At 44.0% G+C, this 13,623-nt stretch overlaps 1 protein-coding gene across 1 annotated transcript in view; it reads left to right on the forward strand.

Annotated features, from left to right (window-relative positions):
* The first annotated feature begins 11,741 nt into the window (after positions 1–11,741).
* Rdx (radixin) overlaps positions 11,742–13,623 on the forward strand; it is a 64,064-nt gene continuing 62,182 nt past the window's right edge. The window contains exon 1 of the mRNA XM_070038142.1: positions 11,742–11,935. The gene's annotated coding sequence lies outside the window, so the exon portion shown is untranslated. The remainder of the gene's footprint in view (positions 11,936–13,623) is intronic.

Here is a 13,623-nt window from a genome sequence, read left to right on the forward strand (position 1 = left end):
TATTCAAGTATCTAGAATAGTCAAAATAACATTGAAAATAAAGAACCAAGGTAATAGATATAGATTATCTAGTTTCAAATTTGCTATAAATCTACAATATTAAAACTGTTTGAAATAGACATGAAATAGACATTTTGATCAATGGAACTGAAGAGAAAGAGTAAATAGCTCAAACAGTTTTTCATTCCAGGATACTAAGCAATTCATTCATTGGGGAAAGAAGTATCTTTTCAACAAATAGTAGAGGAAAGACTGGGTAGCCATCTACCTCTCTCTCTCTCTCTCTCTCTCTCTCTCTCTCTCTCTCTCTCTCTCTCTCTGTATGTATGTATGTATATATATATATATATATATATATATATATATATAATGATAAAGAAGCAAGATTTAAAAAAACATGCTGAATGATTCCACCTATATAAAATTCTGCAAAATCAGGTCAGAGACAGGTATGGTGGCACATGCCTGTAATCCTAGCACTCAGGACATTCAGGAGAATCAAGAGTTCCAGGCCATCCTGAGCTACATATCAAGACCCTATATAAAAAACAAAAAGAAAAAGCAGGTCAATTTTCACTTGAGTCTGGGTTGGGACAAGGAAAAGTGAATTCTAAAGGCTACAAAACATTTTGGGATGGTGGTTATATTCATTATCTGGTTTAGGTGATGGTTTCATAAAAGTAATTAAAAAATTAAAGTCATATTCTGATTTGGGGCTATTTAAGTTCTCAAGTTTACAATATATTTAACACACTGCTGTGATGAACATCCGTATGTGTGTGTTAGACCATGTCCTTATTTTTTGTTTGAATTCTTAGAAATAGATGGATGATCAAAGAGTATGAATATATTTAGGACTCGACATACACTGCCAAATTTTCTGGGAATGCTTTTCTTACATTTGTATTCAAAGTATATAAAAGCTCTTTAGAGAACACATTTCATTATATACTCCACAGTAGTGAGTATCTTGGAGCTTTAACTCCCCCTCCCCCTAAAGACAGGGTACTGCTATATAGCCCAGGCTGGACTAGAACTTGAAAATCTCCTGCCTCAGCCTCCTAAGTGCTGGAATTACAGGTATATGCCACTGTGCCTGACTAAGAAGCTTTCAAATTTTAGTATCATTATTCCTGTTTAAGGTAACAAGGAAATTTCTTGAAAGAAGTTATTATCTTGATGTGACATCTTATTTAAAAGATGAGTCAGCCTTTCAGAAAAGTAAAACCCAAACTATCACTTTGATGGCACATGTGGTGTCATATTCACTAACACTGCACTAAACTGTAAATCACCCAGTTCTGTGCTACTCTCTCATTCACGCTAGTAATATCTTTTGCTAATATACAAATCCTCTGCCATAAATAGTCTCTAATTCTGACAAAAAAACTGTGAAAAATTTTGGAGATATCTGAGACATAACCTGTGAAATGACTATGTTTTTTTTTTAGCTTAGTGCATTATTATTATAGGTCTCTGCTAGGAATTGTCACCTAGTAAAGAAGTAAGCTACAAATGCCAAGTACGATCTTATATAATACCTATAGTCAAGACTATGAAGAGTCATTCTATCAATAGTCTAGATAGGTTTCTTATTTTTAAATGTGTCACATCAGTGATAACATTAGAACCAGTATATCTTTATTTGGGGTATTTTTTCAGAATACTGATTCTAGCTTCTTGCTAAGTGATTGATGTGCCCCTTCAGTTTAATGCCAGTGACTGATTTAGCCTCAGACAGGCTGTGATTCTGGAGGGCCTTCCCTCAAGCATACTCAGCCCCAGCCTTGGCCCAAAGGCCCGATGTTAGATGAGCCTTCAGTTCAGTATTTGGAGGAAAAAAATGATAAAGAAGCAGACAGAAAGTTATATGACTTGAAGCCAAAAGTGAGTAAATATACTATGGATATGATCTATAGGAACCTGCTCACAAAGAAATTATCTAAAATTATCTAAAATGTGATTTCCACTTGTAGGTCATAAAAATGTGTTGAAATGATCAAGAGTGATCTTGAAATGACAGGTGCAAGTTTCTTACTCTCAGGTACTTACTAAAAATTTGCTGAGTGGACAAGTGGTTGTCTAAGAATTTTTTAATGGAGAGTACAATAATCCCAACAAAACAGAAAGACTTTAGAATGAATGCAACCTTGGATGATGTTTCTATGTGCAGAATGAAGATATAAATATCAAGATAAGCAGTCTGAGGTTTCTTTGAAATTTAAATGAATCCTACTGAACCCTTATCAATCTATTTTCCCTCCTTCATTATTTCTGTTCTCTCCAATCCAGATTTTTACAAGTTGGTAAGGTGGAACAAAAATCATGTCTTGGGCTGGGAATGTGACTTAGTGTTAGAGTACTTGTCTAGCATGCATTAAGCCCTGGGTTCAATTTCTCAGTACCATATGAACATAAAAAGGCCAGAAGTAGTGTTGTGCCTCAAGTGGTAGAGCACTAGCCTTGAGCACAGAGAGGCTCAGGGACAGAGCCTAGACCCTAAGTTCAAGCCCCAGGACTGGCAAAAACAAAACAAAAACAAAAACAAAACAAAATCATGTCTTCCCTCTCAAAGGATCTGCTCCTGAGACTAAATGAGTCTCAGGAATTTGATTTTTGGGTCTAATTTTTACCAAAATGATAGTTCAGAGAAAAGCAGAAACTTTATAGAGACTGACCTAGTTACATGGGCATTCCAGGAAAAGAAAAGAGTAATGTAGCTATCATGCTTTTAAGGATACTTATAAACTTGAAATTTCTGTATGATGTTATTTTAGTCCTCCATATGCTTTTCTCTTTTGTGAACTGTAAAATTCTTCAGAAGCACTCAGAGTCATTTTCTGGTATAGAGACAAGGAAGAGAGAAAGTAGACAATGACATTGTTTCTCTAGTGTAAAAGAAGGAGACAGGCTGGGCATCAGGGGTAGCTTTAGAAGAAAACTCGGGTAGGAATTGAACCCTCTAAAAGAAAACGATGAGTAGGGGGCACCCTGGAAATGAAATGCATGACCAGTTTCTAGGTGGAGCTAAAGATTCTTGTATTTTTTCCCCCATCAGATATGTTAAGATCATAAAATTTCCTTCCCCAATATATATTCTTATAATCTTGGCATTTGTTTTTGCAGCTTTCATATTATTAATACTTACAGCAGCAAGCAGGCTAGTTCCAGATGTTTTCTGAGTGCAGATCCTGGTTTCAGCGATTTCCAGCCATGTGAATATCTCCATTCATTTCCTTGTAGGGAAGTAGGTCCTGTCTTCCAGAGTTCATCACCTCCCCAAATGCCATCATATTATGAATCCACCAAGTAATCCAATGAATAAATTAGAGCCCTCAAGATCCAGTCATTTCCCAAAAAGCTTAGCAGGTGGCAACTAAGTCCCCAAAACCTAAGCCTGTGGGAGGTATTCACATCCAAACTCTAACAGTGGACTTCCTCTTACTAATTCGTTGTGCACATACCTTCAGTATGGGGCATACACATTAGTCCATGAAGCATCAACCTAGATTTAGAGCCATGTAGCAGAGACTGCTGGATGTCACCTTGGATCTTTCTGTTTCCTTTGTTTCTGGGTGTCAGCCTCAGGTTTTGGACTGGCCACTCTGTAGCCGACCAGCTCTGCTTGGGATCAGACTTCATGTGGATGGTATGTGGCGGTGAACCTCCTCAGCATGCCCATGCCTCCTCCTACAGATTCCCAAGTAATCCTAGTATTTGGGAGGCTGAAACAAGTAGAGAGCAGAGCTCAAGGTCAGCCTGGGAACCCCTCCTCACAATCCCCTTTTCCAAAATCATGTAAGTTTTGACCAATCAATAGTAGAATATATGATTCATATATCAATATATATAGTGTGTGTATATAGAGAGAGAAAGAGAGAGAGAGAGAGAGAGAGAGAGAGAGAGAGAGAGAGAGAGAGAGAGAGAGAGAGAGAGAGAGAGAAAGAATCTGGGACATGTCTTTAAATGCACTTCTTCCTTTTTAAGTTTCTCTCAGGCTGGGAAGGTGGCTCAGTGGTAGAGCACTTGCCTTGCATGCATGAGGCCCTGGGTTCAATTGCTCAGCACCACATAAGCAGAAAAAGCCGGAAGTAGCGCTGTGGCTCCAGTGGTAGAGCGCTAGCCTTGAACTGAAGAGCTGAGGGACAGCGCCAGGCCCAGAGTTCAGGCCCCATGTCTTTAACATGAACATAATGGTTGGAGCTGGGCCAGCTGTCTTTGGCCAGGAGGTAGAAGCCACAGTTGAGGATGGTGGAGCACATGGGTGGTAGAAGTGGGGCTCTTGATGCTGGAACAAATGCTGTGTCTAGACTGCATACTTGGTTATCATTTTGAAGGAGGAAAAATAAAAGACCTTTTAAAAACCACCATTATTTTGGACTTTTGGTCACTTTCTGCTGAGTTTAATCCTATCTGTTCAGGTAGAAAACTGGCTTTCTATATGAAGGAGAGCAATGGAAGACAACAAAATATCACCAAGTAGAATTTTTCTATGGCATACTATCTAGCAGCAGTGGATTTAGAATGCAGGGCTATCTGAATCAGAAGGTCAATTCTTTTAAATTATTGTTATGATATTGTCTCTTACACACTTATATGAGCTACATATGCTCTGAGCTGATTGGCCTTGAGTAAACACAGTGTTGACATTCCTAGCAAAGACAAATACCACACTCCCTGTTCAGCAGCCTGGAATGTAGGGTTTGGCATGCTAAATAATGTGTGCTCTTAATATAAAAATATTTACTATGGGTCAGCTCTATTCATACACTTCTCAAAACCCAAGGATTTTTAATTCTATGAAGGGCAGCTTACAGAAGGCCTGAACACCAGCCTGGGAATCTAGCTGGGAGGTTTCCTAGCTTCTAGGACTAAAACAGTGGCAAGTAGAATTGTAGAGGAGATGACTTACAGATGTTATAATCTGGATACAAAGCATCTCTCTACAGGGGAGAAAAAAGCAGCTCATTTGTTGAAGAGTTGATCCCCATCATGGAGACTTTGTTCTAATCAATGGATTAATCTACTGATGGGTTCACAATTTGATGGCATGAATTAGAGGTGATGGGAGACTTTCAGATGAGGGGCCTAATTGAAGGAAATAGGTCACTGGGACTATGTCCTTGGTAGTATATCTTGTCCTGGGCCCTTTTTGTCTCTGTCTCTTTCTCTTAATTTCTGGCCAGGATGAGACCAGCAGCCTCTGCCTCATCTCCTGCCACCATGCTAATCTACCTCACCTCAGGGCCAAACCAATGGCTGGAGCCAAACTTAAGATTGAAAGTTAGACTCAGTTATTTGCTACAGAGGCAAAAAGTCTGACAAAAACTGTAGACAAGATTAGTAGGGATTTGGATACTGATGGAAAGTGGAGCCTGAACAAGTTCAGAATTATTTGCACTTTTCTGGGATAGATGATTGTTTAGAAGATGATTTCACAAATTGATAGGGAATATATACAGAAGAAGGAGAAGGCAGCAGAGGAGGAAGAAGCAGGGAAAGAGGAGGAAAAGATAATAAGAGAAAATGAACTTGCCATGGGCAGGTTGAGTTTGAGACATCCCTGGACCCAGTGAAGATTCCCAGAAGGTGATAAATATCTTTTTTAGCACAGTGGAGGGTTTAGCTACAGGCCTTTTGGCATAATTTTGTAATTTTCTGGTTGTAATGTTCAGTTTCTTGAGGATGAAATAGTTTATGTTCATAGCACCAAGCACAGAGCTTGCAATAAATGACGAGCAAATGAATAAATGAATTTCAATTAGTCAAACACAGAACTTATTTTTAATCATCTCAAGTTAAACTCCAATATATATTCTGATTGAAACAAGATTACAAACCTTGTATTTTAGCAACAGGCTAGCCTCAGAGCAAAACCAGCCTTCAAAAACATTTTCATAGGGGGAAAAATAAAATATCTCTCAAGTTCCCAAGTAGTTTACACCAGACATTTGGACCCAAAGATTCTTAACCAGTTCATGTCATCTCTTGAAAAATCTTACTGTTAATACCTGCCTGTGCTCCATGGAGGTCCACAGGTCTATTGCACAAGTGACAAGACAATCAACCACCAAAGAGGTACAGAGCACAAGGGCCACTATCGAAATGTCTTATTGCCACCTGCGTCACCCTCAGTTGGAGTTAGGTCCACCACCCAGCTGTGAGCAGTAGTCTTAAGGACAGAAGCAGAGACACCACCCAATGGCTTAAGAACTCCCTAGATCAACAATTAAGACTAAGTCAAGGACGTAAATAAACTTGGAAAAGATCCCTAAATTTACAACCTTTCTTCATGCATTGCTCCTAGTTACCTGTAACTTCCAGCTCTAATTCAGACAGTCCCTTCAACTTTGTGATCTGTGCATTTACACAGGTATTATTAGATCAAATCTTTCATATGTAAGAGCTGAAGAGTTTTAGGGTTTGAAGAAAGCTTATATATAGATGGTTCAGTCCAGTTCCTTCAATTATAAGGTGAGAAAATCTCTTTCTCTCTCTCTATCACACACACATTCTCTCCTTCCCTCTCTCTCTCTCTCTCTCTCTCTCTCTCTCTCTCTCACATACCTTTAGAGCTCTCACAGAAAGTAGCAGAAAGCCACTGTTGATGAGATGGTCATTTGGTAACGATAGTCAATGCTTTTCTTCCAGCTTGAAAAATGTGTTTTGAAACAGCACCCGAGGAAAGCAAACACCTGCTTGCAAGTAGCTTACATAAACTCTTTCAAGGTCCCTCTGTAACTTGTTAGTAGAAATTGGGAATAAAGCCAAGGTTGTAGATTCCCTCATTGACACTCTTTCCATTCTGTTTATTACTTACTTCACTCTGTTTATTGCCGTTTATCGCAAACTAGTCTTTACTGTATAAACAGAGGGCAAAGTAATAACTTCTACCTTGTCTTAGCTGATGACTAATATGCTCATATCTGTAAACACATGAATTGTGTACTTATGTAATTTGATCTTAGATAGGGAGATAATAAAGGTAGGAGTAAACCTGTGGTTTCCTGACACTTAGTATGATAATACATTACATTAGCCATCATACCTCTATTGACTGTAGGAAATTTTATAGCTTATATCAGCAATTAAATTTGTGTAGCTCACTGGGCATACAGAGTAAATGATAAAATAGCTTTATTTACTTTGTCTAATTTTACTGAGGGCTATATTGGTGAACACACTGTGAATATGTATTTAAATATGCAAGATGTGAATAGTACAATTAGTGCATTGTGTAAAAATTCTCTTGCATTTCTATGTGCAGGTTTAAAAAATAATTGCGATTTTGCACTTTTTAGCTTTAAAAAATAGTGAATACTGATGGAAAGACATTTTCATATATTAAGTGTTTTAGATGAATATCCAAACCCTTCTAAATGTGTAATCTTTATCTTTGTCTTATATACAAAACTCTATTTTCCAAAGGAATAAATGTAAAAGGCCTATTTTAGCATGTTGCCCATTTTTGTTTAACAAGCAAGTCTTCATTTTTATTTGTCATCATTTATAGTTCTAGTAGTTCATCTACATCTAGTTACTGAACATACATTTGTGCCTAGATTCTCTAAGTTTAAATTTCTTGCATGTTCTCAATGGGTCATGTTGTTGTGATTTCTCAGTTCTACTTATTTATTCTTTGAACTGGTTTTTATTTCCTTGTTAACCATCTTTCCATTTTGCTTTGCAGAACTACAGAAGATGGCTTGGTGGTGTTGCCACCATTCAGTGGCTTTTGCAGTGGTTCTGTTGCCTGGTTTTCAGTGGCCAGCAGGGCGCTCCAGTCTCCAGTAGGGAACTGTTGGGTAGCCCCATGCCTGTCTTCAGAACACTCTGTGCTCTCAGGTTGAGTAGCAGTGAACTCAGGCGCCAGAGCAGTCCACGTACCCTGAAATTCTTCCTTGTTGACCGCCTTTTTGGCAGTGGCATGCTCTTCCTTCTCAGTCTGTTAAGGATCTCTGAGGAAGGAGTGATCAGACATGTCCTCCTCCCATGGATGTTCACAGGAGATGGTGCCACATACACACAGAACTTCCCAGGGCAGCATTTACCCTATTGGACGTACTGCGTGAGCTACCTTGCTGCAAGTGATAGCGATGTCCACACAGGGCAGAGGAGAATTTGTGTTACGTGGAACAAAGGGTAGAAGATCCAGCCCAGCCCTTAGTGAGAGGTTGAGATCACACACTACCACAAGCAGTTCCCAGGATCTGGTTAGTGATCTAAGGGTGAACAGGCCAGCAGTCCCAGTGGCTGCAGGACACTTCAGCACAGTCCAGAGAACCAGGATTCCTGGGAGATATGACACTGATTTCAGCAGGACTTCCAATGACAGCTGGGGCTAGAGCTGGCACCAGGAGCAACCCTCCGGTCCTCTTCAGACTTCCCATGCAGACACCATCTCTTTTCCTTGTGTCGATGTACTGTTCTACCTGGAAGTCAACCTTTCTGCCACCTGAGCTGCACAGATCTGAAGACATTCTTTATTTGCCTTGGTCACTGTGTTTCCCTTTAAGTTGCCATGGAATTCAAGGAAAACACTGATGTAGGCCTCCCTTACCCCCAGCCACCTTTGGGGAATGTGGAAAGCAATTCTACTTCCTCTACTCCCCATTTACCTTACTGATAGCCATCAGAAGCCCTGAAACCATTGCACATCTCTTCTCTTACTCTTCAGTTTCTCTCTCCAAAACTTTTAACAGATTCTATTGTTTCTTCTTTGCCCTCACAACCTCCCAAGCTCAACTCCCAGGCAATGAAAAGCATACATGTCTGTCTCCTCACGTACAAATGACTTCATAGGCCTTTCATAGCTCTCAGGCAATAGGTTCCCACCCTGAGTCCCTGTTGACCTCAATGAACACTCTGTCACAAGCAACCCATGTGGTTGCCAGTCACTTTCCTAAAATGTAAATTGGATCTTATTATTTCTCTTCTTAATACGTTCAGATAAGATTCGTATTTCCTGTAGGATGTAGGCAAAAAATATGCACTGTCCAAATGGTTCTCAACTGGATTCTGAAACCTCTGGGTATAGGTATGGAAACATCTAAACATTAACCCTTTCTTGCTACTTGTTAACTAAGAGCTCAGGCTTTCCTTATTAGAATAAGGTCTACACATCCCTCTGGCCAGCTCCTGTGATGTTCTTATCTCTAAGCAGAGTTGATTGCCCTCTTCCCAGCCTCCCTTGACTTGGGAGTTTACCTTAATTATAACTATACTCTGCAGCACTGTCTGCCTCTCCCATTACTTCACCAGAGGGCAGTGGCTCATTATATAGCCCAGGCTGACCTGGAACTCTGGATCCTCCTGCCTCTTCCTCCAGAGTGCTGGAATTTCAGGCCTGTACCACCACCCTTTAGAAAAGGTGTCTGCTGCTTTTATGTAATCAGCAACCCATGTTTCAGTAAGTCAAACTAAATTAAAAAACAAAACAAAACAAAAACTGGAAATAATACAGAAAAGAATCAAGGATGGAAAAGAAACATTCCTCAGAGAAAACTGAAAGGTGATTTTTTTTCCTGATATATCATACATTTCTAAAAACAGAGCTGACCATATTGTATGCAGTTTCATGTTTTTATCCCCAATTAACACCAACATCTTGCTGTGTTGTTTTAAACCTTATATAAAAATTTAAGATGGTTCCCTAAAGTACAACAGATATAGTTCTCTAGATACTTAAATTTTCTTATTTTTAATGTTTACTTCTTATGTCATATGGTGATATAATTTATGAATATGCCTTTTGCTTCATTTCAGATTATTTCCTTCATAAGGAATCCCAGATATGGGATTATGAGTTCTAGAGTTATGAACATTCCTAAAGATTGAATTGTGGTGCTGGATTGCTTTTTAAAGAGGTTATTTCAGTTTATTCTGCCACTCACCATGTCTGAGAGTACCCTTTTAAATCTCACCAGTCTTGAATATTATCTTTTACTTAAATATTTACTAAAACAGTTGCCAACTAAAACGTTACAACTTCTGGTCTGTTTGCTGTTGCAGAGGATAGGATAAGATCAGGATTTGAGTCAAATATATATTTGGAATTGGTCATAACTGTGGCTCATTCCAGCTGGGTTACATAGAGCAAATTCTTTAACCCTTTTGGAGGCTCTCTTTATACATTAGTATTTCTTTAAATGTTGATAACTGTTTTCACCTTAAACACTGGATTGTTGTAATCACAGGTGTATTTCACACCTGTACTTGACATGTGATCAATAATAGTGACCCCCCACACACACCTTCATTTTTATTTATTTAATTAGACAGTCGTGGGGCTTGAACTCAGGGCCTGGGCACTGTCCCTGAGTTTCTTTTGCTCAAGACTAGCACTCTACCATACCACCATTTCTGGCTTTTTCTGTTTATGTGGTACTGAGAAATCAAACCCGGGGCTCCATGTATGCCAGGCAACCGCTCTACCACATTCCCAGCCCCCGCCCCCTCATTTTTTTCATTAGTGTTACTAATGTCTGGCTAATAGACTGTTTCGGAATTCAATTTGATTATTTTTAATCCCTGAACAATCTCTTTATCATTGAACAATTATCTGGAAAATTCTTGCACTTCCAGAAGGAAAGAGCCTGAAGGAATCTTTGGGTGGTCTGAGCGATTATGTGGTCTTAAGAACCACATAAACCTGTCTGGTTATGCCTCGGTGGCAAAGCACACCTGGTTCCCATCCTTGAGGAATTTGCCATCTAAAGGCTTCGCAGCTTAACCCTCAAGTCTCGCGGGGCCTTTAATTGCTCTGGGGAGGCCTTGGAGGGCGTAGGTGGTAAACTCACTGGAGAGGAAGCTTCGTGAGAGGAGTCAAGAGAGAGAACCAGAACGAGCCCCCGTAGTTCCGTCTCTCGCAGAAGCTCAGGAAGGAGGTGACTTATTTGTTCTATAAAAGTGAAGTACACTCTTTTGAGTTTTATTTGAATTCCGAGTCGATTCGCCCAGAGATACCACGTCAGGCAATCGCCCAGCAAGGACGCCAGAGCAAATCTAGTTTTGAACTCTTGGCCCTTCGGAGGCTGCGATCAAGTGTTACCCCGCATCCCAGCGCCCAGCACCGAGGCCTAAAAACAAAACCTTTAGAACGGACCCCCCCCCCCCCCCGATCGGGAGTTGCAGCCACTTGAGGGTTTGGGGAGCAAAGTTAACAAGAAAACGCAAGCTTCATCTAGTGGCTTAAAAACTGCCCCCCAAAAAACGTTCCCCGTCGGCACAGCGAAGTTGCTCGGGGAGGGGTCCCCCGTGTCTCCCTCCCAGCCCAGGCCCGCCGGGGAACCCCGCCGCTCTCCTCCCGGGAAGCGCCCCGGGCGGCTCCGCTGGCGCCCGCGGGAGTTTCAAGTTTCCACGGCGGGCCGGGGAAGGGGAGGGGAGGGGCTGCGCTTCCCGCCGCCGCAGGCTTCGCTGGCGCGGGGTCGTCAGGGCCGCAGGACGCGCTCGTTCGTCGTCCACCTCCCCCCCGACGACCTACCCCGTAGTCCCTCACCTCGGGGTTCCCTCACCCCGCCCCTCGGAACCTCACGCTTCGCGGCCTGAGGCGGCGGCCTCCGCCCCGCGTGAGCGCGCGCACGCGCGCGCGCACAGACTGTGGCGGCGCCGGGGCCCCGGGCCGACCCCGCCCTGACGGCGGCCGCGGCGTTGGCGCTCAAGGCCCGGGCGCCAGGCCCGTTGGCCGGCAGGGGGAGGCGGGGGGCGCGGGGCGGCCCCGCCTTTCCCCCTGAGGAGGCGCCGGGCGGCCATATTGCCGAGCTGTCTGCGGCGGCGGTGGCGGCGGCGCCTGCTCCTTCCTCCCGGGCGGCCGAGCGCTCGCACCACCGTCTCGCTCGCTTCGTTGCCGTCCCTCCCGCCCTCGCTGCCGGCAGCCGCGACGCCCCGCGCTCCGCCTCAGCCACTCGGCGGCGGGGCAGGACCCGCTCACTCTCGGGTAAGCCTCCGGAGCCGTCCCTTCCCCCACTCGCGTTCGCGCGCTCCGCCGGAGACACTGAGCCGGCGGCGGCCGCAAGTTGCCCCGCGCGGCGCGGGGCCTTGACGCGCCCCAGCCGGGAGTCGCCATGGCCGACGGCCTGCGAAGACGCGCGGGAAGCGCGAGGCTCCCCGGCCCGGAGATGCCCCGCGCGGCCCCGCGTCTGCGTCCGGCCTCGGCGGCGGCCCCGCGCCGGGTTCCGTTCCGGGGCCGCCGCCGGGCCTGAGCTCGGGCGGGCGCGGCCCGGGGCCGTCCAGGGAGGGCGTTGGCCGAACTCCCCCCCCCCCCTTCCTCCGACCGGCAGTCTGAAAGTGGGGTGTCGGGTTACCCGACCGCGAGCGTGCGTGCGTGCGTGCGTTGCGGGGTTTGGGGTGCAGGCCTCGGCTCACTCCCCTCAACCCCGGGTCCTGGCCGTCGGCGCTACCTGCTGCAGCAGCCGGCCAGGGGGGATGCGGGCGGCGGCCGGGCCCGGGAACTTTTCCTTGGCTGCTTCTACCCGTCCGGTCCTGAGTCTTTAAGAAGCCCACCGAGAAGTTGGCCAAGGGGGTGTCACCGACGGACCCCCCCCCACTTTTCCTGGAAGGGTTCCGAACTCCACGCGCGCGAGCCAGCTGGGAGCGCGGGGCCGGGTGGGCGGGCGGGCGGGCTGCTTCCCCGGGCACGTCGGGGCCTGCGCGGCTGGCCTGGGGCCGGAAACGTGCGCGGTGGGGTTTTCTTCTCCTTTTTGGTCTGGTTTGCCGCCCCCCCCCCCCCCGGCCCATCTCCACTCGCCTATGGATGAGATCGTACATCAAAGTATATGTTTTGAGATACCAGTGAGATGTCTTTGTGTTTTGGGGGAGATGTTGGGGCGTCGCGTGGAGTCCCCCCCCCCCCCGGGCTGTCCGGGGGCACACAGGACCGGGCAGGATGTAAATACAAAAGCTTCCGATAATAAAGGTTTATTGGATACACGAGGACTGGGACACAGACATTGTAAGCTATTGTTGACTGAGCGTACTTTTTCGTTTTAGAACACTAAATACTCCTTTCCCCCCCTAGGATGGACAGAACTCGGGATGAACAATTGCCCTGTTCGTTTTTGTTGGATAAATAATAGTTTAATCCCTTTGCCCGCAGCAAAAGAGCAAAATTAGATTTGAGAAAAGGCTACCACTTTGGGGTTGCAGGTCCTTTTTTTTTTTTTTTTGAAAGATGAGAATTTGTGTGTGTGTGTTACTTTTCGCCAGGGTGCATATATCTTCGAGGGTGACCATGCTTTTGAATTATGACAACATGTAGAGTTACTCCTCTTGAAGTTAATAGTGTACTGTAAAAAGGATTTCATTGACTTTGTTTCTCTGCCTCCTCACTTTAAAATGTATTTTGGAACTTAAGCAGCTGGTAAACTGTTAGTAAGGAAGGAATAGACATTGAGGTGCTTTAGAGGTTTTTTTAATGAGCTAGGATTTGATGATGGCACTTGGAAATGTTAGATTCTTGCTTTTTTGAGACGTTGTTGTTAAAGCCGATATCCTATAGTCACACACATGAGTTTGTAGGAGAGTCTCAAAAGTGTTTGTGGAAAGACGTAATTAATGTCCATATCGGGAAAATCGTTGCATTTGTTGTCCCCCCCTTTTTTTTCATTTTTTAAATTGTTATAACTT

The sequence above is a fragment of the Dipodomys merriami genome, unplaced genomic scaffold (assembly GCF_024711535.1).
Source record: "Dipodomys merriami isolate MVZ:Mamm:240054 unplaced genomic scaffold, mDipMer1.0.p SCAF_29, whole genome shotgun sequence".
NCBI classification, from domain to species: Eukaryota; Metazoa; Chordata; class Mammalia; order Rodentia; family Heteromyidae; genus Dipodomys; species Dipodomys merriami.